The sequence below is a fragment of the Ursus americanus genome, chromosome 4 (genome assembly GCF_024610735.1).
Source record: "Ursus americanus isolate L20-20 chromosome 4, mUrsAme1.1.p, whole genome shotgun sequence".
Classification (NCBI taxonomy): Eukaryota; Metazoa; Chordata; class Mammalia; order Carnivora; family Ursidae; genus Ursus; species Ursus americanus.
The window spans coordinates 88883801-88905403 of NC_142130.1; the positions used below are offsets into that span (position 1 = coordinate 88883801).

At 46.1% G+C, this 21603-nt stretch overlaps 1 long non-coding RNA gene across 1 annotated transcript; it reads right to left on the reverse strand.

The window, feature by feature from the left end:
- Positions 1–101: 101 nt before the first annotated feature.
- LOC123784219 (uncharacterized) lies at positions 102–14772 on the reverse strand. Its single transcript, XR_006777421.2, has 4 exons — positions 14537–14772; positions 14280–14382; positions 7272–7345; positions 102–5568 (listed from the first exon to the last, which is right to left on the reverse strand). It is a non-coding gene; the product is annotated as an uncharacterized LOC123784219 (long non-coding RNA).
- Between the last annotated feature and the right edge of the window lie 6831 nt (positions 14773–21603).

Here is a 21603-nt window from a genome sequence, read left to right on the forward strand (position 1 = left end):
AGCGCCGTGAACTGCCCGGGGCCCTGCAGCTCGCGTCTGCCCAGAACCCCGGCCGTGAGGTCCCAGCCCAAGTGCAGAGACGGGGGAGAAGTCAGGGGTGACGGTGGGGCAGGGATGTGTCTGTCCCTCAGCTACTGGGCATTCTGTAAAAGCAGTAACTTTTTCTTTTCTCTCTCAGTTCACTTGTCACGGGGTGGGTGTTGTTCTGTGTAGAGGGACACATATGTTCTGTGGCTTGAGCTCCGGCGCTGCTTCCTCTCATTCTGCCCTCAGCACCTGCCTCCTCTCCTGTCCCTCTGCCCCATGGGCCTCATCTGAGACCTTTGAACTCTGCTCTTCCTGCCTTTGTCCCCTACCCCGATGAGTTGGAAGCCAGTTGCTTGTGACTTGGGGTTGCCCTGAGAGCCAATGGGCACCAGAGCCCGTGGCCCGTGGCAGGCTGAGCCCTTCAGTAGGGAGGCTTACAAGAAAGGATGTCTCCTGTTTTCTGTTTTTTATTAAATACTTAGGGACCTCCTTTTTAAAAAAACATGTCCTGGACATAAAAAGACAAGTTTTGTTTTGAGGGTTTTTTTGTTTTGGCAGGGGAGAGGTTGGTTTTGGGATGTTGGTATACTTTTGAGACTAAGAACCAACTAGTCTTTGCTTGAAGTGGGTGTAATTAAGGTTACCATATTTAGCAAATAGAAATGCAGGGTGCCCGGTGAAATTGGAATTTCAGATAAACAATGAAGCATTTTTTTCCCATAAGTATGCTCCAGAGATTGCGTGGAACATACTCAGAGGAAAAAAATGATGTGGTGTTTATTTGAAATTCAGATGTACCTGGGTGTTCTGTGTTTTCTGTGGTAAGCTCGGTATCATAGCTAGCCCGAGACACGGTCTGCTCTGCTCCCCAAAGCTTCAGGGAAGGGAAGCCCGCGTCCTCCGGCACCCTGACTCTTCAGCTGACTGCATGGCCCTGAGGCGAGCGTGAAGAGCTCTGGAGTTAATAGGAGAGAGCGCAGCCAGTGTGCTCCAGTTTGCCTCAAACTCTTATTCCCCGGCCTGCCTGAGAACTATCTAGAAACTGACGGAAATTTCATTCCTGCTCAGTTCCAGATAATCTGTTGTGTGAGCCTTGATTTACACTGCAGTCTTAGAATCAGTAAGTGCTACCGGCCTTTTTTTTTTTTTTTTTTTTTTAAGAAATTCTCCCTTAAAAAAAGTCCGTATGTGGGCTCTGCCCCAGGCTGAGGACCCAGCGTCTCTGGCAGCCAATGGCTTCTGCGGCGCATCAGGAGGACGCTTTTTCTTGGAACAGTCAACTGGCATCTCTTCCGTCTCCTCAGAGCTGGTGAATCAGAAGAAATCGACCAGACAGACTTTACACCTTCCCGAAGCGGGCTGTCAACAGCCCAGAGACGGAGCTGCTGTGCACACATTGTTGGGGGCAGGTACCAACTACTAAGTGGACCTCTGGTTGTGTTAACGTCTATAATCAGATCCTGGTAAAGCAGCAAGGGGCCCAGAGATTTGGCCTCTGCCGCTTTTAAATCGTGATGAGACTGAGACACAGATGTGCAAGACAGGTGCCCCAAGAACCAGAAGGAGCCTGGCTCCTAACTAACCCAGGGTTCCTCCCTCTGTCACGGTGCCCATCTCTGCCTTGGGCAATCAGGTTTGTCACTTTGCTGAATTCTTTTTGTTTGTTTGTAATCGACGTATACCCGGCCTGTAATGTTATGTTAGTTTCCGGTATACAGCGTAGTGTTTTGATGCTTTTATACGGTACGAATGTACAAAATGATCACTTGGATAGGTCTAGTTAGCCACTGTCGCCATCCCCGGTGATTACAGTGACCGTTCCCTCTGCTGTACATTACATCCGGTGATGGACTTACTGCGTAACTGGAAGGCTGTACTTCTCAGTCCCTTTCAACTGCCCGTCCTACGCCCATCCTCCTCCTCTCTGACAACCACCAGTTTGGTCTCTGTGTTTATGAGTCTGTTTCTGTTTTGTTTTTTAGATTCCACATAGACGTGAAATTGCATAGTAATTGTCTTCGCATTACTGCACTTAGCCCAGTACCCTCTAGGTCCATCCATGTTGTCGCAGATGGCAGGATTTCATTCTTTTTCTTAAGAGCCCAGATAGCACCGAGCTTCAACTTCCTCCGGAGGCAAAAGACTATAAAATGAAGTCTCTTTGAAGAGCAGTCGTTCAGTAAAGAGGGTCATTAAAAACTGTAGGCTGGAAATAAAAGGGATAAAGTGGAGGTTATCTGGGAAAATATGCTACTTCCTGCTTCATTAGGAATTTCCTGAAAGCACGGGCCTGTGGCCAGGGCCTGCGAGAGCACACACTTCTCCCGACGGTTCGCGTGCACTTGCGCTCAGGCGCTCCCTGAGGTACGGTTTCCCTTCTCAAGGTTGGGTGTGTGCAGTCTGCGTACCGTGTCCGGCGCCACACACGGTGCCTCAGGAACCTTGTTGCTGTCAGCAGCCTTGTGAGGAAGCATGTGTCATCCCTGGTGTTTGGATGAGGAAACAGAGTGATTTGACCTTGACCCCACAACCACCAAATGACAGCTGGGATCTTGAACGGGGGACCCTGATGCCACGTGGCCTTTTCCCTTCAGTAACCGTGAGCTTGTCCTTGTCCTCTCAGGTTATATGAGGACCCTGGAGGTCTGGGGTGAATTCTTACCGCTCAGCTGGTAGCAGTTGTCCTCATGGCCTGAGCTTGGTGCTGGCACGTTCTTTTCCTGCACTTGCTAGTCCCTGGGACGTTCTTGAGCGTTCAAGGTCATGCTAGTGTGTAGAATCCTGTGGCACAGTTTAGAGAGTGCTAGGAAGGAGGCTGGCTAAGTAGGGCAGCCATGCAGCATGCCACTTGCCCTCCTCGGGAGCTCCAAAATGAAGCCACGGTCTCTTCCCTCTGAGCTGCTGATTCATAGCTGGACCCTCAGCCACTGAGGGGCCCCGGCCCCCCTTGCAAAATACCTGGTGTTGGAGCAGGGCATGTGTGGAGGTCATTTCCAGGAGGGTGGCTCCTCCTGCCCCGGCTGGTGGTGGCCTGAGGCACTGTTTAGGGGGTCTGCTCCTGCATTGGGCGTCTCGGAGCAAGGTTCTGGAAGCGGGGGGCCGGAAAGGCAGCCCGTCTCCCCTCTAGTAGGGCAGAAGGCAGGAAAGCTGTGTGGTGCCCAGGGAGGGGAGTCCTGCAGAGGAAGTGCGGGGGAGCTGAAGCCTGGAGGATGAGCCCGCCCTGCACTCGCAGCTGCCCTGAGACCCTGAGCTGGAGAGCAGGGAGTGGAGGAGACAGGAGGGCCCTGGCAAAGAATCCAGTCGGAACGGGGAGACGACCTGCCAGGGATAAAGTTGGAGGGTGGGAGTCTGCCCAAGCACACCGAGCCGCAGCAGCACAAGGTGAAGCAAGGATTCCAGAGCGTTCCCTTTGGGCTCCCTTCCTTGAAAAGACACATCTTCCTCAGATTTGTTACCTTGACTACTTGTGGCTCACTTTGGACAGGAACGAGCTTCCGGAAGTACTTTGTTTCTCACGTGGGGTGGGCTCAGGAGGGAGGGGGAGAGCGAGATGGAGGTTGTGGACCCAAGAAGCCAGTCTCAGGTGTGTCTTGGAAGCCACTTCCTGGGAACGTTGACAAGTCATGGAAGCAGTCAGCAGGTGTCCGAATCGGAGATGACTAAGTCCTGTACCGTGGGATGTCAATAAGGAAGGACCGTGAGGCCCAGGTGAGCCTCTTAGGTTTTTGCTGAAAGACCACATTTGTGTTGATTGAGGTGAAATATTTGATTGAAGGATTAGGAGGATTGAAAGCATGAGCTGGGCTTCCCTACTTCTAGTCGAGTCCGAAAAGAGTCACAGCTGGGGGGCACCTTACAGTATGACAGAGGGATACTTCCAGCAAGAGCTCGCTATGAATGGTATTCCTGTACTTTCCTTACAACTCCGTGAGGATTATACCCATTCTGCACATGGGGCACCCAAGGCTTAGCGAAAATAAGTGACTTGTCCAAGGCTGCAATGGGAGGAGTTGGATTGGCGATTTGAAAGCCCACTTTTGGCTCACAGCACCCTTCCTCGGGTGGGCACCTACCATCCGTGCAGAGTAGGCCATTCTCCCAGGGGCTGCTTCCAAGCGACATCCCGCCCTGGGCCCTTCCTACCCCACACCTGGACCAAGGACCCAGGCTTTATCATTGGGAGAGGGGAGAGCGTGGATCTGGGACTTCTTGGGAGTGTTTTTAATCTCAGGTCTTCAAAGAGAAGTCATGAGAATGACAGAATAAAAGCGTTCATGTACCCTGGAGACCAGGCCTCCTTTCTGCACGGTTTTTCCTCTGCCCTGTAATTTCCCGCAGAGCTTTTTTTTCTCCATACTCCAGGGGTATGCGTTTACAGAGCACACACATGGCAGGTGATGCCCTGGGCAGGATACAAAGATGAATGGGCAATGACCCTGACCTTAGGGCTCTCATAGATAGGGGAGGTGGAAATACTCTGCTATCTGAAAACAGGCTATGATAAAAATAATAGGATTCAAACTAAGTGCTGTGGAAACAGAACTGGATTCATTAGCACTTGGAACTGGGTGGGGGGAGTTTTCCAGCAGAGAGAGTGTTTAAACAGGCATGGGAACGAGTGTGGAGCATGGGTGGTAGGCAATGGGAGGTGGCAAAACTGTAGGCTGTGTTTGTGGAGCACCGGGGGGCCAGGCAGGTATGATCTGGTGGTGGGCACGGGCTTGGCATGTAGAGAGTGGGAATTTGGGGAGGGTCCAAGTCACTGTGTGCTGGTGAGGAGACATTTCGTGGCTAAGGGCCTCTTGAACTGAAAGGATCATTTTGAAGGGCCAAGAATGAGTACTGTGCACTTTAGCTTGCTGTAAAACCTGCATTCTAACTGACCAACCCTCTACCATGCCCACATATTTGTCAGAAAGAAATGGTTATAGAAATTCACCCTGGAGAAGTACAAGGGGGGTTGAGGCGAGGTTGTCAGATGCCCACCAGCCGGTGGACAGTGGACTGCCCGGACAATGTGCTTGCCCAGGGACCCCCGGCTGAACTGAGTGTGCTCTGAAATGCTGCGTGTGGGAGCATCTTGAAAGTAGAAATCCTGCTCCCCTTGTGTGGCCTAGGCTGTTGCCACTTTTCGTTGGGAGGGCTCAGGGAGAGAGGGATGATTGCTCCTGAGATTGACCTGGAATGCCACCTGCTAATACCTGCCCTGTCTTCCGTACCTGGGAACAGGCCAGGATCATGTCGGTGGTGGGAAGTTTCCAGAGCAATTTGTGGGATCCTTGGTTACCTAGAAAAAAATGTACTGTGACAAGCACAGAACTTTGGGTCAGAGACCTACTCCGTGGCCCTGCGTTGCCACCCTCCAGCCGCAGGATCTTGCGTGCTTTCCTTTCTTCTCTCTGCCTCAGACTTCAGTCTTCGAATGGAAAATGTGGGCCAGTGAACCAGTTGGTCTTAATGAGCCTTCCAAGTCTACGAGGCCCTGGATCAGGTCCCACTGTCTGGTTTGCTGAAGGATTATTCCATCAGTGATTTGGAAACCTGGCCGGGAGATGGGGAAGGGTTAAAGTACTTTCCCAGGGGCTTATTCTTCGCACACTTCTGTTCATCTTCTGATAAGCCTAGCTGTTGTTTCCATGGCCTGCCAGTGGCTTCCATGGGGCTATTACTCTAAACAGAGCAGGTGCCGTACCCGATCACAAGAAAACAGCAAAGGGAGCCTCAGAGGCCAGCACAAGCTTTTGCTGGGCTCGAATTGCCAACATACTTTTTACTCTGAGAGCACAGCTTAAAGGCACATGGACTTAAAACCAAACAGGCTCAAGGCACCCTATTGTTCCACAGGAGGAAGATACAGGTGTGGTGGCCAAGAAGTTCCTGGGTGGTGGCAACGTCCTGTTTTTGGAGGGGCGCACCACAGTCTCCAAAGTCAGCCCCTAAATAGTGACTGCAGCAGTACCTAAATAACCCTGCACCTTCCCAGATCCCCCAGGCCCAGCAGGGCAATTAACCAAAGATACCTGAAACCAGACCGAGTCTCCACAGTGCTGGGGACCTTTGGCGTCTAGTGCTGCAGCGTTAGCGTCTGTGTGTCGTGTCTGCACCCTTTTCTCCCAGCACAGGCTAAGCTGTGCCTCCTCTGGGAAAGGAAGTGGGAGAGAAGATTTGCCTGAGATGATTCCATTGTGCGTGGAAAAGACAAGGATGCATTGTTCGTTGGACAGTGCCAGGAGTAAGGAATATGCAAAATGTTCTCAACCTCTCCATTCTGAGTAAGTGGGAGACCATTGTTTCCATAAGGCTCGTATTGAGCTCAATGACTTGAATATAACATTCGTTGTCCAAATGAAACCCAAAATGTAAGTACCACTTTGTGGAGGACTAGATACTGCTTTTTTTTTTTTTTTTTTAAGATTTTATTTATTTGAGAGAGAGAGAGCACAGGAGCAGGGGGAGCAGCAGGCAGGGGGCGTGGGAGAAGCAGACTTCCCACTGAGGAGGGAGCCCAACGCGGGGCTGGATCTCAGGACCCCGAGATAATGCCCCGAGCTGAAGGCAGATGCTTAACCGACTGAGCCACCCAGGTGCTCCTGTTTTTCTTTTGATAGATGTCAGACTCTGTTACCTGTCAGTTCTCATTATTCAAAGATTCTGTATTTGTGAATTTTCCTACTTGCAAAAATTTATTTGTAAGCTCCCCGAATCCGTATGGTATTTTCACAGTCATTCACAGGTGGGGAGGTGAACATTAGAGTCTCCTGTCGAGTCCTTTCCCTGCTGGGGTTGTACAGGGTGACACTCTGCCTTGTTGTTGCAGTCCTCCTACAGTGAACAAGTGTCTTTTTTAGTGTTGTTTGCATCTCTGTGCTCTTTGTTGGTGATCTCCGTGTTTAAAATGGCCCATGCATAGTGCCAAAGGGCTGTCTAGTGTTCCTAAGCCCGAGAAGGCTGTGATGTGCCTTATGGAGGAAATATGTGTGTTAAATTAGCTTTGCTGAGGCACGGGTGACAGTATTGTTGGCCTTGTTCAGTGTTAATGAATCAATATAAATTAAGGTGTCTTTGAAAAAAAGCATGCATAAAACAAGACTGTCTTGATGGGTCGGCATAAACGTGATCAGAGCCTCGCAGGAACCTAACCCTGTGTTTCTCCTAGGAACAATGGGTTAGTATTCTCTAGCCAAGTGTTTGCAGCCCCACCTCGATAGGACATACTCTCTCCAATAACAAGAATCAACTCTTACTTGACTCTGGGATCCGTGCTTTGTTTTTCTGCGAGGAGTCCTTTGGCATATTTCTCTAATTCTCTGACTTTTATCTGCAATGAAAGTGATTTTTATTCTCACCATCGTTCTTAACCTTGCTTGTCTGGTTGTCTTCCGCCATCCTGCTTCCCCTTCTCATCCACACATATTTTCATTCTCCGCAATCCCGTCCACTAGAGAGCTATATGTCTACACGAACCCTTCTCTTAGTACCTCAGCAGAGGGGTTTGGTGATGTGGCCGGAAAGAACCAAGACTGTAAAAGAAGAGCCTGGACACAATGCTCCATTTAAATCCCAGCTTTAGGAGTGGGCAGATAGATTCCTGTGGGGTTTAGCTAAGGCCATGGAAAGGGGTAATTAGATAAGTAGTCTAGCAGTTCTTCCACCTCCACCCCCGGCAGGGCACCATGATAGCTCAGTGATTTTCACAGCATTCTCCAAATCAAATACATTCTAATTACGTTTAAAACAAGAGCAAAAATTTGGTCACAAGGCAAAATCACAAGGAATTTTTAAAGGCGCTGATTTTATAGTTAATAGTTATAACCAGTGCTTTGAAAACTTATTCTTCCGTATACTTCTTACCAGATCTAAATATAATAATATGGCATAAGATATTTAATGTGGTTCAGCCAAATATTAAGGAAATTAATCCCTCATCCCTCCTAATCGTAACGAAATGGTTTTGGGTTCAATCTCTATTCTGGTCGAATGCGATGCCCTGACAATGATTGTCCTCCCCTTACAGCGCTATTCATACTTTGCTTGCTTTCTTAATACTTGGCATGTGGGTTGGTAAACTAGACACGTTCTCCTTTTTTAAAAATCCACACATCCATAAAAGTACAGAAGATACTAGGACAGACTTGAGGTACTTACCACCTAGGTTGAACTGATACTGTATTTTTGCTCTATTTCAGATCCTTTAAAGAAATAAAATGCCACATATAGTTGCAGTCCTTTTTTGTATCTCTTCTTACTGATTCTTCCAAGAGTTGACCATCATTCTGAAGTTGGTGTGCATCACTTATCATTTATCTCATTTATGTATCTGTTCCACTGCCTCTATATGGAGTTACAATTGATAATACTGCTTTGTGGACTTTAACAAACTAAATGGATTCATGGTATGGAAGCTTTGGCTCTTCAGCGCCGTTTTTTTCTTGAGATCTGTTGTGTAGATGTAGTTCATGGATCCCCAGTCCCCTACAGGATCCACGTGTGACTCCATCACACTCTGGCCACCAGCCTCTTCACCAGCAAGCCCAGGTTTGCTGTGCAGTGTTGTGACCACCACCACAGTGCACTTCCTGGCACATAACTCCTGGGGCATGGGTATATTTCACTAGACATTGAATCGCTGGCTCATTGGCTATTTTCATTTTCACTTTTACCAGTTATTGCCAGATTTCTCTCAAAGTCATCATACCAACTTATACACCCAATGGCAAGATCTGAGAGTTCCTGTTTCAAACACCTCCTGATACATGGTATTCTATTTTTTTAAAAAAAGCAAACTTTGTCAGTCTAATGTGTGTCAAGAGCTACCTCTTTTTTAAACTGACCTTTTCTCTATTAATAGGCATGAGCTTGTCTTTTTTTTTATAAGATTTTATTTATTTGGGGGAGAGACAGAATATGAGCCGGGAGGAAGGGGAGAGGGAGAGCGAGAAGCATACTCCCTACCGAGCAGGAAGCTTGACGTGGGTTCGATCCCAGGACGCTGGGATCCTGACCTGAGCCAAAGGCAGATACCCAACAGACTGAGCCACCCAGGCATCCCAGGAATGAGCTTATTTTTTGTGGTAATGGTCATTTGTGGTTTTTCCCCATTAATTGTCTTTATATATACTTTGCTAATTTCCTTCCTGGATTGTCATTTTTTTCTAACCTAAGAAAACAGAAAGGCAATGCTTTCTATATAAGCACAGTTCATGAGGACCTAAGACTACCATCCTGGTCTCACCCTGCCACTGGCAGGAGTGAAGAGGGGGGCCCAAATTCTATGTGCTTCTGGAAATACCCCCTCTCATTTTTGCTTCCCCCACCTGACATCCCCCACACATGCACACCTGTGCTCGCACACACACAGTCTGGCTCTGCTATCTCCCTTGAGAACGTCGGGACTAATACAGTGATGCCTACAGGCGTCACCAGGAGAAGGCCAGGATTTCCAGGTCATCCCTCACCCTTGGCAACCCAATCTCCATTTTGCTCAGTCTATTCCATCTTTTGACCCATTTCCATCTGCAATCCTGAAACCTGTTTCCTGTGCCCTTGGGACTCACAGTCATCAGCCAAATCTCTGAACTCCTCAGCCTCATCTAAAACAGGTGCTTCCTCTTGTTGCCGCAACTGAAACTGGGATCACCCTTGGAATTGCATGGTCATATATGGTAGATCTATTTTTATTTTTTGAGGAACCTCCATGTTGTTTTCCTTAGTGGTTGGACCAGTTCCCATCAACAGCGTATAAAGATTCTCTTTTCATCATATCCTTGCCAGCATCTGTTGTCTCTTCTCTTCTTGATGATAGCCCCTTTAACAGGTGTGAGATGATATCTCATTGTGGTTTTGATTTGCCGTTCTCCGCTGATTAGCAATGTTGAGCATCTTTTCATGTACCTGTTGGCCATTTTGATGTCCTCTTTGGAGAAAAGTCTATTTAGTTCTGCCCATTTTTTAGTCAAATTGTTTGTTTTGTTGAGTTGACAGAGTTCTTTAGAGATACCAGATATTAACCCCTTATCTGATAGATGGGTTTGCAAAACTTTTGTCCCATTCCATAGCTTGTCTTTTTTAATTATTTCTTTTTCTGTGCAGAAGCTTTTGAGTTTGATGTTCCATTTGCTGATTTTTTTTTCTTTTGTTGTTTGTGCTTTCGGCATCATGCCCCAAAATTGATTGCCATGACCAATATCGATGTTAATTCCCTTTATTTTTTTCAAGGAGTTTTATTGTATCGGGGCTTATGTTTAAGTCTTGGATGCATTTCAAGTTAACCTTTGTGAATGGTGTGAAGTAGGCACTTTCACTGTTATGCCTGTGTTTTGCCAGGAGAAGAACACATTTCTGCTGATTTGTCTCCTCAAGAGACCACACGTGGGCCTTTGGTGCTTATTGGCCCAGCAAGACTTCTCCAGTCTGTTGACTCCCATCTATCCCAGGTAAATATTTCCTTCCTTCCCCTCCCCTCTGTCTTCTAGTACATCTTTGGCCCCATTTCATTCTCAGCTGACAGATGTCTTGCTCCCTATTTTACTGAAAAAATTAAGGCAATCAGAATAAAGTTCCACAAATGCTCAAACCACATCTACTGTCCTCCTTTGTATGTGTAACTGCATCCCACCTTCTCTCCTGGATGCACTGCCCGTGATGCTGGAAGGGTCAGGTCTCCCCTGGGTCTGGGCGCCTGTTCCTTCACACCTGCTAGGGGCACCTCTCCAGCAAATCCCCCCCTTTGTCCGGCCTCACCAGATTTCCCCTGTCTTCTGGTCATTCCCTTCAGCAAAAAACAGGCTGTGAGTTCTTTCTGAGAAAAACTTTTCAAGAGTTATCTGTGATCATTTCCTCTCCTCTGAGTCTCTTTCATGAACGTAGTGGTGAAAGAAATGGAAAAATTTTTTGTATTGAGTACATTCCTCACATGCCCCCATGGGCTCGCTCATATCAAGCTCACATCACTCAGGTCAACCTCTCCAAGCCCACTGCCCACTTGGCTCTCACTTCACTCTCCTGCCAGCCCAGTTGCTGGAAATGGCATTTTCACTTGGTTTCTAGGGCATCATGGCTCTGTTCTTCCTGTCAGTGTCCTCCATGGGTTCCCGGGCTGGTTCCTTCTCATTTCCCTGACTCTTAGTGTTGGCGTGCTCCAGGCTCCACCTCCTCTGTGTCTACTCTCACATCCACTCTTCTGGTTTTGCAAATACATCGCCCTAATTTGTGTCTCCAGCATGGATTTCTGTCCTGGGCTCCACACTAGTATCTCCAGTGGCCAACACCCCACCTTCCCTGGAAGCCTGACAGGCACCTCAGGCTTCACACATCAACACTGAGCTTCTCCTTCCCTCCCCACCTCCCAAGCCCGATCTTCTGAGTCTTTCTCTCCTTCCACTGGGTCAAGCCCCAAATCCTAGAATCATCCTGGACTCCTCATGCCCTTCACATCCCCTGTCCTGTCCCTCAGCAGATCCTGTTTTCTCACCTTCAGAACGTACCTGAAATCTACCTGATTCTCATCTCCTGCACTGCCACCACCAGTGGCTCAAACCACATCATCTCGTAGAGCACAAGAACCTCCCGGGTTAGTTTCCTGGGGCTGTCATAACAAAGTACGTCAAACTAGGACACTCAAAACAACAAATGTACTGTCTCCCGGTTTCAGAGGCCAGAAGTATGAAGTCAAGGTGTCCACAGTGCTGCATTCCTTCCCAAGGCTCTCGAGCAGGATCCTTCCTTGTTTCTTCCAGCTTCGAGTGGCTTCTGACATTTTCTTTGCTTGTGGCCACATTGTTCCGGTCGCTGCATCTTCTTCATGGCTTCTCCCTGTATCTTTCTGTGTTTCCTGTCCTCTTCTTGGGCTTTCAGATTTTGATCTAGAGCCCACCATAAGTCCAGGATGATTTCATCTCAAGATCCTTAACTGATTACATCTGCAGAGACTTATTTCCAAATAAGGTCATATTCTGAGGTTCTGGGGGATGTGCATTTTGAGGGATACTATTCAACCCACCCCATCTCCTCACGGAGCTTCCTGATTTGCTCCTGGCACCCTCTGGTCTGACTTCAACCCAACAGCTTGAGCACGTCAGCTGTCTGCATAAATCCTATGAAGACTCCTGTTTCACCCAAAGTAAAGGCCAAAGTCCTAATGGCCTATGAAGCCTAACTCAATCTGGTCCCCTCATCACCCTCCATCTTCTCTCTGACCCCAGCCCTTCCCCCATTCTGGTTCCCACACCTTTGGTTCTGGCAGTGCCCTCTCCCTGAATACTTCCTTGAATCTTCATGTTTGCCAGACACACATATAAAATTTATTATGTTTTTATTATGTTTCATTATATTAGTTTATTATATACCAAGCCCACACCCCTGCTTTGCCACTTGCTTCCCTTGCTGGATTGTTCACCACTGCACTTATTTTGCCTGGAATGGTGCCTGACACATTGTAGCTGGATGAATGAAGAAGACTGTTCCAAACTGAAATGGTATATCTAAAATTAAAGCATCCTGGGCCCAGCCCTTCCATACATCCTAGGTGGAGAATGGATGGGTCAAAAACTGGATAAATATTAGTAAGGAAAAGGACAGCAAAATACCTGTAGATGTAAAACACGAATTACCAAGGCCGAGCTGGCAATAGGTAGCAAAAGCCATTAAAAAAAACGCATGCATGGCCTGTGACCCAAGTTCCGCTTCTGGACATTTACCTTGAGTCATCATGACACACAGAGTTAAGGTACCAGGATGTTCACCAGATTATTCTTTAGTAAAACCAAAAAGTTGAAAACCACCTATATGTTCTATAATAGGAGATCACTGAAATTAATTGTGTATGGATTTACCATGCCGGTAAAAATCCACATATAATAGCGTGCGAAAATATTTATGACATATCGATGGGAGCAAAACGTAATTTAAACGATGCCTGATGATATTTTAGATACAAAACTTAATATGAAAATAAAACAATATGCATCAAAAAAAGAGAACTATCTTCACAAAATAAAATAAAAATAAATAAATAAATAAATAAAATAAAAAAACCAGACGGGTCCAATTAGTAGTATCAATGGGAGTTCATAAAATATACTAGAAAATCAGCGATTGGATGTTGGCATAATCTTGAACACAGAAACATCACTAGGTTGGCACCAGTTTGGAAGAAAACCGTCTAGCATGAGGGTCATTGCCAGGAACTGGGTTAGGCACTAAGCAAACTCGCTTAAGACGACAACCCCTGCTTTAGCTGCAGGGATGTGCCTGTGCTCGTGTTGGGGCTCTTATGGAGCCAGCCTGGTAAGCCTGCTGTGGGGCCCCAGGGCACCCTGGAGACGGTCCCTGATGGAAACCTGGGTAGACTCAGAAGACGGAACAAAGGAGAGGTCTTGGTTCGAATAAATATCTCCGCTTCGCCTTCCTTCTGAGCACTTCCTGAGGGCTTTCCTGTCTGTTCTCCCACCTACTGCTTTCTCTCTGGTTAAATGAATCTGTTTCATTGTATTTTGCCTCCCAAACCGATCTGAGCTGCTGCTAGGACTGCTTCCAGAGACCAGGAGCTGCTTTTGCATTGAATTGGGTTGTAGCAATGGTGCCATTCTAGGTCTAATGCAGTGACCCAGCAGGCTGAGGGGGAGGCAGCCCTGCTCAGGGGACAGTATGGGACCCTGGGCCAGGCCTTGAGCTGGAGAGCAGTACAATGAAGTCCGATTGCTTCTTAAAAATACATACATCAGGAAAGAGCCCCAAATGCGAAGCACCAACCTATGAGCAGATGTTGTCTCTGAGAAGTGTGAGGATGGTTAACTTTTATTTTCTTCTCTTTGTTAACTCCAATGGCTAATTTTTTAAAAACAATGACCTTGTGCTGAGGACCCTGGTAGGAATATTTCCAAGAACAATGAAGAGAGACTGAGCAGCACTTGAAACTAACATAACACTGTATGTTAATGGTACTTCAATTAACAACAACAAAAAAAAGCCTAAAAGCTAAAGCATTGTAGTGGAAGAAAGAAGGGAAGAGAAAAGAGAAGAAGGAAGAAAAGAAGGAAAGAATGAGAGAGTGAGGGAGAGAGTAAGGGAGGAAGGGAAGAGGGAAAGAAGGAAAGAAAAGGAGAGAGAGAGGGAGGGAGCAAGGGAGGAGGAAAGGGAAGGAGGGGGAAAGAAAGGAGAGAGGACTGAGCTTGCAAAGCAACAGGAGAAACAGCCTAATGGGTCATCACAGCAGAGTGTGAGCGAGGCCAGGCTTTTGTTTAGAGAAAGCTCACCTGGTGCGGAAGACAGCAGACCTGGTTTGTGAAATCATCCCCGGGGCTTTGTCGTGCTCTTCCTGGTCTTAGGACAGACCCAAGAGGGCTCAGTGGAGCACAACTAAGAATAGAATTAAGAAGATGATAGCAATTTGGATTATTTAGCCTAAAAGACATTAGGGTTTAAAAATTGTCTTAAGTAAAGAGATTCTAGATGGAAACACTGATCAATTTCGAACCATTTTCACAGAGGATAGAAGAAGAAATGGCCTTACACTGATTAAGAGAGATAAAGAAGAGATCCTTGCCAGGGAGGCTGATGATAGCTTGGCATGGGCTGATAGTGGGCTTGCTCAGTGCTGGGAGGACCGAATATAAGAAACACAATCTGTCCTAGAAGATCCAGGGAGACTTTCCAGAAGGTTCCTTGAAGTTCAAATCCTGTGATGTCTTGATGAAGGTATAAACTCACCTAATCTGTTCCTGAATGAGCTATCCTGAAACTCTAAGTGTCTGTATTCTTGGCCAGGACTGGTCTTGGGAGAGCTGGTAGCCATCTGTGTGATGGGAGGGCGGGCTGCCAAAATACCATGCCTACCGCTGAGTCATGCTGTCTGAAATTCTACCAGGTGACAATCATTCTTTGGCCATCAAGAGCCCAATGGAGTGTGAGTGATGCCCTTATGGTTTTCTTTTTTTCTTTCTTTTCTTAAATTCAGGAGGGAATAGTGTGGAGATTTTGAGATAACTAGTTTAGAATTTTCTCTCTTTAGGGGTTGTTAAGAAAAATTACCCAAAACTTAGAAATAAGGCAAAGGGGCATGTCCTCTCAATGTCATACTGAGGCACTGTTTGACACACTCACCCAGGGATTATTTAGTTCTTGAGGAGAATATACTTGTGTTTGACTTTACTATTTACGGGTTGATAAGCTCAGACACAGTAGAGTTACATGTTAATTTGTTGATTTCTTTCCCTTAGAAAGAATAACCACAAAGGTTACGGTTTTATTCCCATATAAGGCATTAACCAGTTGCGTACCTGAGTGGTGATTCTAACATTCTGTGTTGTGTTTAAAGGTCGTAGATTCTGCAAATGCTCTTTGAGCCATCTTTCCTACTGGTTTGCTCATTAATGAGTTAAATACATTTTGGACACTTATATATTTGTATTAGAGTCATGAGTTTAACTTTTTGAAAATTATGCTTTGACAGGAAGGAGATGAGGTAACATTAGGACAATAGCTTTAAAGAGCATGACATTGATTCTCATCTGTATAGAGGTTGTATGGTCATTCTTTGAAAGAGAAGAATTCATTCTCATGTAATCCGTGATTAGCAAGCCCCTTGGTGAGCAAGAGGTAACTGAATTTTTTCTAACCTTAACAGAGGTGTTGTTGGGCTTTTTTGTTTTTTGTTTACAGTTTTTTGGTTTTGGTTTGGTTTTGGTTTTGGTTTTGGTTTTGGCTTTTGCTTTTGCTGAGAGCTATGGGTGAAGCCAGTGCCACCAGAATGGAAAGGAAGGGATCCTGAGTGATAGCATGCTTCAGATTCTGATGGGCGCCGTCACATTGGAGAGCAGGATTTCAGAGGCAGAGGGATTCAGGGGAAGTCCAGGCCCTGGCGCCATTGTGGGAGAAGGTGGCTGAAACTGACGGCAGAGAGTGGCTGGGAGCCAAAGGAGTCACCTGGGGGAATGTGGAACCCCTCCCTCATGGTGATAGACTCCGGCGGTGGCAGCAGTGCTATCTGCCCAGTGATGCCTGGTGACCAAAGGAGCCAACGGTTTAGACCATTCCGGGGTGAAGAGACACAAATAGAGAAGTCCTGTCATCATAAAAGAGGCCCAATCATCATAAAATTATTTGGGTGACACATGGGCAGAGTGTCTACCTGAGGTTGCTGCCTATCCTGTCCTAAGATGCAGAGACGCAGGTAAACCTCAGAGGCCAACCTATATGGTGATGACATCACATTCAGGGCCTTTCTCGGGAAATAGCCCCTTCTGTCTCAAAAGGGTCCACACATGGGAAAAGCTGAGGACATCTTCCCAAGCCATAGAAAGCAACACCCAGCCTTGAGAGCCTTTGGACCTGCAGTCTGCAGACTCTTAAACTCACTCCCTGCCCCCGACCCTGGGGCTGCTATTCTCCCGTTCAAGGCTCAAATGCCACCTCACGCTGCTGGTCCCAACTAGGGAGTGTCCCCCCACTCAAGAGGCCTGAGCCCCTCAGAGCCATCTCCCAAATAAAACCCAGCACCACACTCATTGTGTGAAGAGGTCTCACCCCACGGGTCTCCATCACAGCTGCAAACCCCAGTTTTCTCTCTCTCGTGTTTATGAACCTGTTTGCTTTTGATTATGGGTTGGTTTTGAAAGGGAAGAGTCACACACGATCCAGCTCCCTGTTTTCTTTCTCAGATGGGATAATAAAGCTTATTTATAGTGGAACTGTTTTTTTCCATTATGGCATATTTAATTTTATTACTCTACTGCCTTGCGCTTTGAATTACATAGGGGAAGCAACGCATAAAAGAATATTCCATTGTTGTTGTTTTTTTTTCTTCCCCTCGTGTAGTTGATTGTGGAAAAAAGGATGGAGCGTCCTGTTAGTCATTCTGTACCATGATGATTTTTTGGCCTGGAACTAACAAAATTATATTTTACACTTGAACAAACTCTCCAAATGAACCCTTCTCTTCAACGTACGTGGACATAAGATTCCAAGTATGACCAACCCCATGCATCACATCCGAAGTCCATTTGGGCCGCGGATGATGGTTCTCTCCAGGAATCCCAATATGCTGCAGAGCACGATGGTTCGGGCTTCTGAGGAGCAGTTTGAGCATGCGATCTACTTTGTTCTTCTGTCTTCCTATTCAAACCATTTGAAGAGATCAGTGAGCTCTAGGTAATTTAGGGCAGCCTATGGTTCCAGCCATTTTGGCTCCTCCTCGGCTTATTTCTCCATCACTCTGGTCTTTGCTTCCTTAGGCCTGGAAAAAGGACAAGGAAAATCTCTCTCTTTAGAACCAAGGAGGTCCCTTAATTGCTCAGATAGGCTTGTGAAAGATATGGTTGTATTTCACGTGAAGCTTTTTCACATGTTCTAAAGTCTTAGGTTTGAGTCCACGTTTCTTACCATTTTTGGCCATGTTTTCTAACTGTGTTTTCTGTCACGTTGGACCAAGTAGATACTTGAATGAGATGTTTCTGCCTCTGTCGTTTTGTTTCTAGGAGAGAACATGGATTCAGAGGGGAAGGTGTTTGCCATGCCAGAAATCCCCACAAATGAGGAGAAAGACTGATCAAACCTTACTGTTCTGTCTCAGTTTGTACAAATGAAAGGGAAGTAGATTTTTAACAACTTGTGATGCTCTCCAAGAAAGAGGTGGCGATGCTGAATATCCCAATTTTCTGTTTTCAATGGCCCCTCAATTGCTTTGAAAGGCATCCTGCCGATACAGAGAAATCAGAACCTTCATATACTGCTGGTGGGAATGTAAAATGGCGCCTCTGTTTTGGAAAGCAGTTTGGCAGTTCCTCAGAAAGTTAGACATAGAGTTACCCTGTGACCCAGCGATCCCACTCCTATCTATGTATATAAATCCAGGAAAATTAAAAAATGTTTGTCCACACAAAACTTACGTAGCAATGTCCATAGTAGCATTATTCATAATAGTCAAAATGTAGAAACAACCCAAATGGCTATCAGCTGATGACTGGATAAATAACATCATATATCCATACAGTGGAATAGTATTTGGCAGTAAAGAAGAATTCTAGCAAGATATTTAAACCAAAAATAAAAATAAATCATTAGGGCGTTTTTTTTTTTAACTGAAGTTAAAATCAAGGAAGGATTTGTATCTTTTTTTTTTTTTTTAAAGATTTTATTTATTTATTTGACAGAGACAGCCAGCGAGAGAGGGAACACAAGCAGGGGGAGTGGGAGAGGAAGAAGCAGGCTCCCAGCAGAGGAGGGAGCCCAATGTGGGGCTCGATCCCAGGACCCTGGGATCACGCCCTGAGCCAAAGGCAGACGCTTAACGACTGAGCCACCCAGGTGCCCCAGGATTTATATCTAAACACATAGTAATAGTAATGCTTATTTCTTTATTATAGTTACTCTTCTGCATATCTCATTTGATTCTCATGATAACCTTCAAAAATAGTTATTACCGGTCCCATTTTCAGACAAGGAAACTGAGGTTCAAAGAAATGTGATACTTTCTGAAGTCTCCCAGTCATTCTGTGTCCCAAGCCTGGCCTTACAGTTTCTGAAATGTGTGATGCCCTTGACCTCAGGCTGGCAGAGTAAGTTGGGGTTGGGGGTGGAAAGAACCAGCTGCAGTGTAGTTTCCTGTGTTCCAACACCTATTTCTTCAGGTGAAGAAGCAGGCTGTGTAGACACACAGTGGTCTGTAGTTCTTCATAGTACACTTCTAGTTGTCAATTGGAGAAAAGATTCAGTAGTTTTGCACCTGCAGCCCAGTAATAAATGTGGGGGCAACTCTGAATTCATGGATAAGAGGAAACTTCGTAAGGTATTATTTCAGTCATTCCAGTTACGCATGGGTAATTCTTTTCGCTTCCATGGCTTGGTCTGGGTTGGAAGCAAGCTTCCCGGGTCCACGGGTAGAGTTCTTCTAGTTCGGCTTCAGGAGCCAAGTCGCTCCTGGCAGGTCCTGGTTTCATGCCAGTGGCTCCTTTCAGCTCCCAGCCTCTCCCGGCACAGCGGCCTGAGCTCTGCCAGTCCAGACCCCAGTCCTAGCCCCGACGTCCCCGGCCTGTTGGAAGGACGCATTCCTGTCGGACTCTGCCAGGCTTTGCACTGTTATTGATACTTTAGCAGTAGCTTGAGTGCTTTGTGCCGCCTCTTTTTTGGCACAAAAGGGGGGTCTGTTTGCTTTTGAGCTCAGCTGTGTAACAAAATTCTGTTGTATTTTATTAAGTATTTTCATTCGTTCAGAGCACGACATCTTTCATCATCTCAGTCTTCCACGTTGACCACAATGTCTACATTTTTACTCTTTCTTTTGTGGCCTAACTGATATAGACTGAATGTTTGTGTCCCTCCAAAATGCAGATGTTGAAGCCTCATCCCCAAGGTGGTGGTGGGGGGGGGGGGGCTTTGGGGGCTGTTAGGGTGGAGCCCTCCCCTAATCTCTTTGGCCCTATTTAAAGCTATTGGTCTTAAATTCCACTTTGTCTGATCTTCCCGTTGCCCCCCACACTCATTTTGTTTACGCTTGCCTGATATAGTTTCCCATCTCTTTCTTTCCAAGATTTTTCTTTGTCATTTCATTTGGCTGTTTTTCATAAATAGCATGTAACAAATAGTTCTTTGAAACTCTATTTCAGATTGTGTGTCGTTCAGTGGAGGAATTTAATTGAGTCCTATTTGTTCAGATGTCTGATGTCTTTGGTTTTCTTTTATCTGTTTCATTTTTTTTTTTTTTTTTTTAATGCATGACATTGGTCAGGCAGGGGGATCTTGGATCAGAGCCTTACCTCTCAAAAGCCTTAAGCCTGGCTCCACTGCCTCAGTGTTCCAGGAGCTCCCAGTGAGGAATCTGGTGCCATTTGAATTCTCTTCCTATGTAAATAATTTGTTTTCATTCTCTGATAGTTGGCATTTGGGAATTCACCAGATTACATCCGGGTGTGATCCTTTTTTTGCTTTTCAAATTGTTATTAGTCTTGCTTGGTACTTGAGTTTACTTCTGGTCCAAAAATTGTTCTTTATTCAGGTAAGGAGTATTCTGCTTGTTCTTCCAGTTTGTGTCTCCATGTCATTCTTCTCGAACTCCTAATATTCAATAGCCAGTATTTGCCCAGTATGCAGTATTCTTGAATCTGTCCTCCCTACCTCTTGTGTTTTATTCATGATTTTCATTTCACTGAGTCTTTGAGCTATCAGTCAGGTCATTGGTCATTCAGAATAACTTGTGCACCATTATGAGAAAGTTCAGGATGGAGGGATGGAGGGATGGATGCACACTGTTAGCCAGCTGCACGTTTTATGCTAGTTTGCTTGGGATGGTTTATACCTGAAAGCAATAGGATCCCAAACCTCTTGATGGGGAGACTACCTCAGTCAGGGGGCAGTTTCCGACTCCCAGGCTGACCCCAGATGGCATTTCAGTCTCACAGATCCCAGGATGAATCCAACTTCTAGAGGAAGTAGCAGTGCTGATGGTTTTTGAAGTTGAGTTTTTTCTTGGACCCAATTGGGTATTTCCTGGAATCACTTCTTTTTTCCCTTTGTACCCTGTTTACAGGCCCACCTGCTTGCTGTCATCACTCTGACGTGGGTCCTGGGTATTGTTATCATTTGTCCCTGGGTCAGCTTCCTCACGAGCCTGTGAGTTCCATGTACCTTCCCCCCTCTGTCAGCCCAGGCTGCTGTAACAGAGGACCACAGGCTGGGGAGCTTAAACAACAGAAATTTATGTCTCCGTTCTGGAAGCTGGAAGTCCAAGATCAAGGTGTCATCAGGTTTGGTTTCTTTTGAGGCCTTACTCCTTGGCTTGCAGGTGGCCATCTCTTTGCTGTGTCCCCACGTGGTCTTTCCTTTGTGTGTGCGAATTCCTGGTGTCCCTTGTATGTCCAAATTTTCTCTTCTTGTTTGGATTGGATTGGATTGGATTGGATTGGATTGGATTGGACACCCATCAGATTGGATCAGGGCCCACCCTAATGACCTCATTCAACCTTAATTAACTTTTTAAAGGTCCTATCCTCAAATGTAGTCATATTCTAAGGTACTGAAGATTAAGGGTTCAACAGGTGAATTTGGGGGACACAGTTCAGTCCGTAACACAAGAGCTTGGTGCAGGCATTGTTGATAGTAGAGGCACAACTAACCAAGTAAAGGTTAGTTGAGAGCCGGAATCAAAGTCCCCCAATTTGTTCTTTAATCATTTTGACTTTCAAGCAAGTTGTGTTGCATGGGATGGTACCGTGTGCTCTGTTAAGATAAATTAACTGACCTCTTTATTGTCTTTTTTTATCCTTAGCCAGTAATATTTTGTGTAAGTAACTCTATAGTAGTGTGAATACATGGTCCTTCCTTTACCCCCTCCAAAATATCCTTCTATAGCATGGTAAGGAAATGAGTTCAGTGCCTTAGGGTGGGATTCAATCCACAGTCTGCGGCGGAGCGGCTGGATTTCTCGCAACAGGCCTCTGTGTGTTTGTCAGTGGGGATTTGAATCTGTGTTATCGCATACTGGGTTTACCTGCCTTGGGAATTCAGTTCTTTCTTATTTCTTAGCACACTTTCTCTGTTTCACCGTATTTATTTCTATGTCGTCAGTTATTTGTGGTTTTTCTAGTT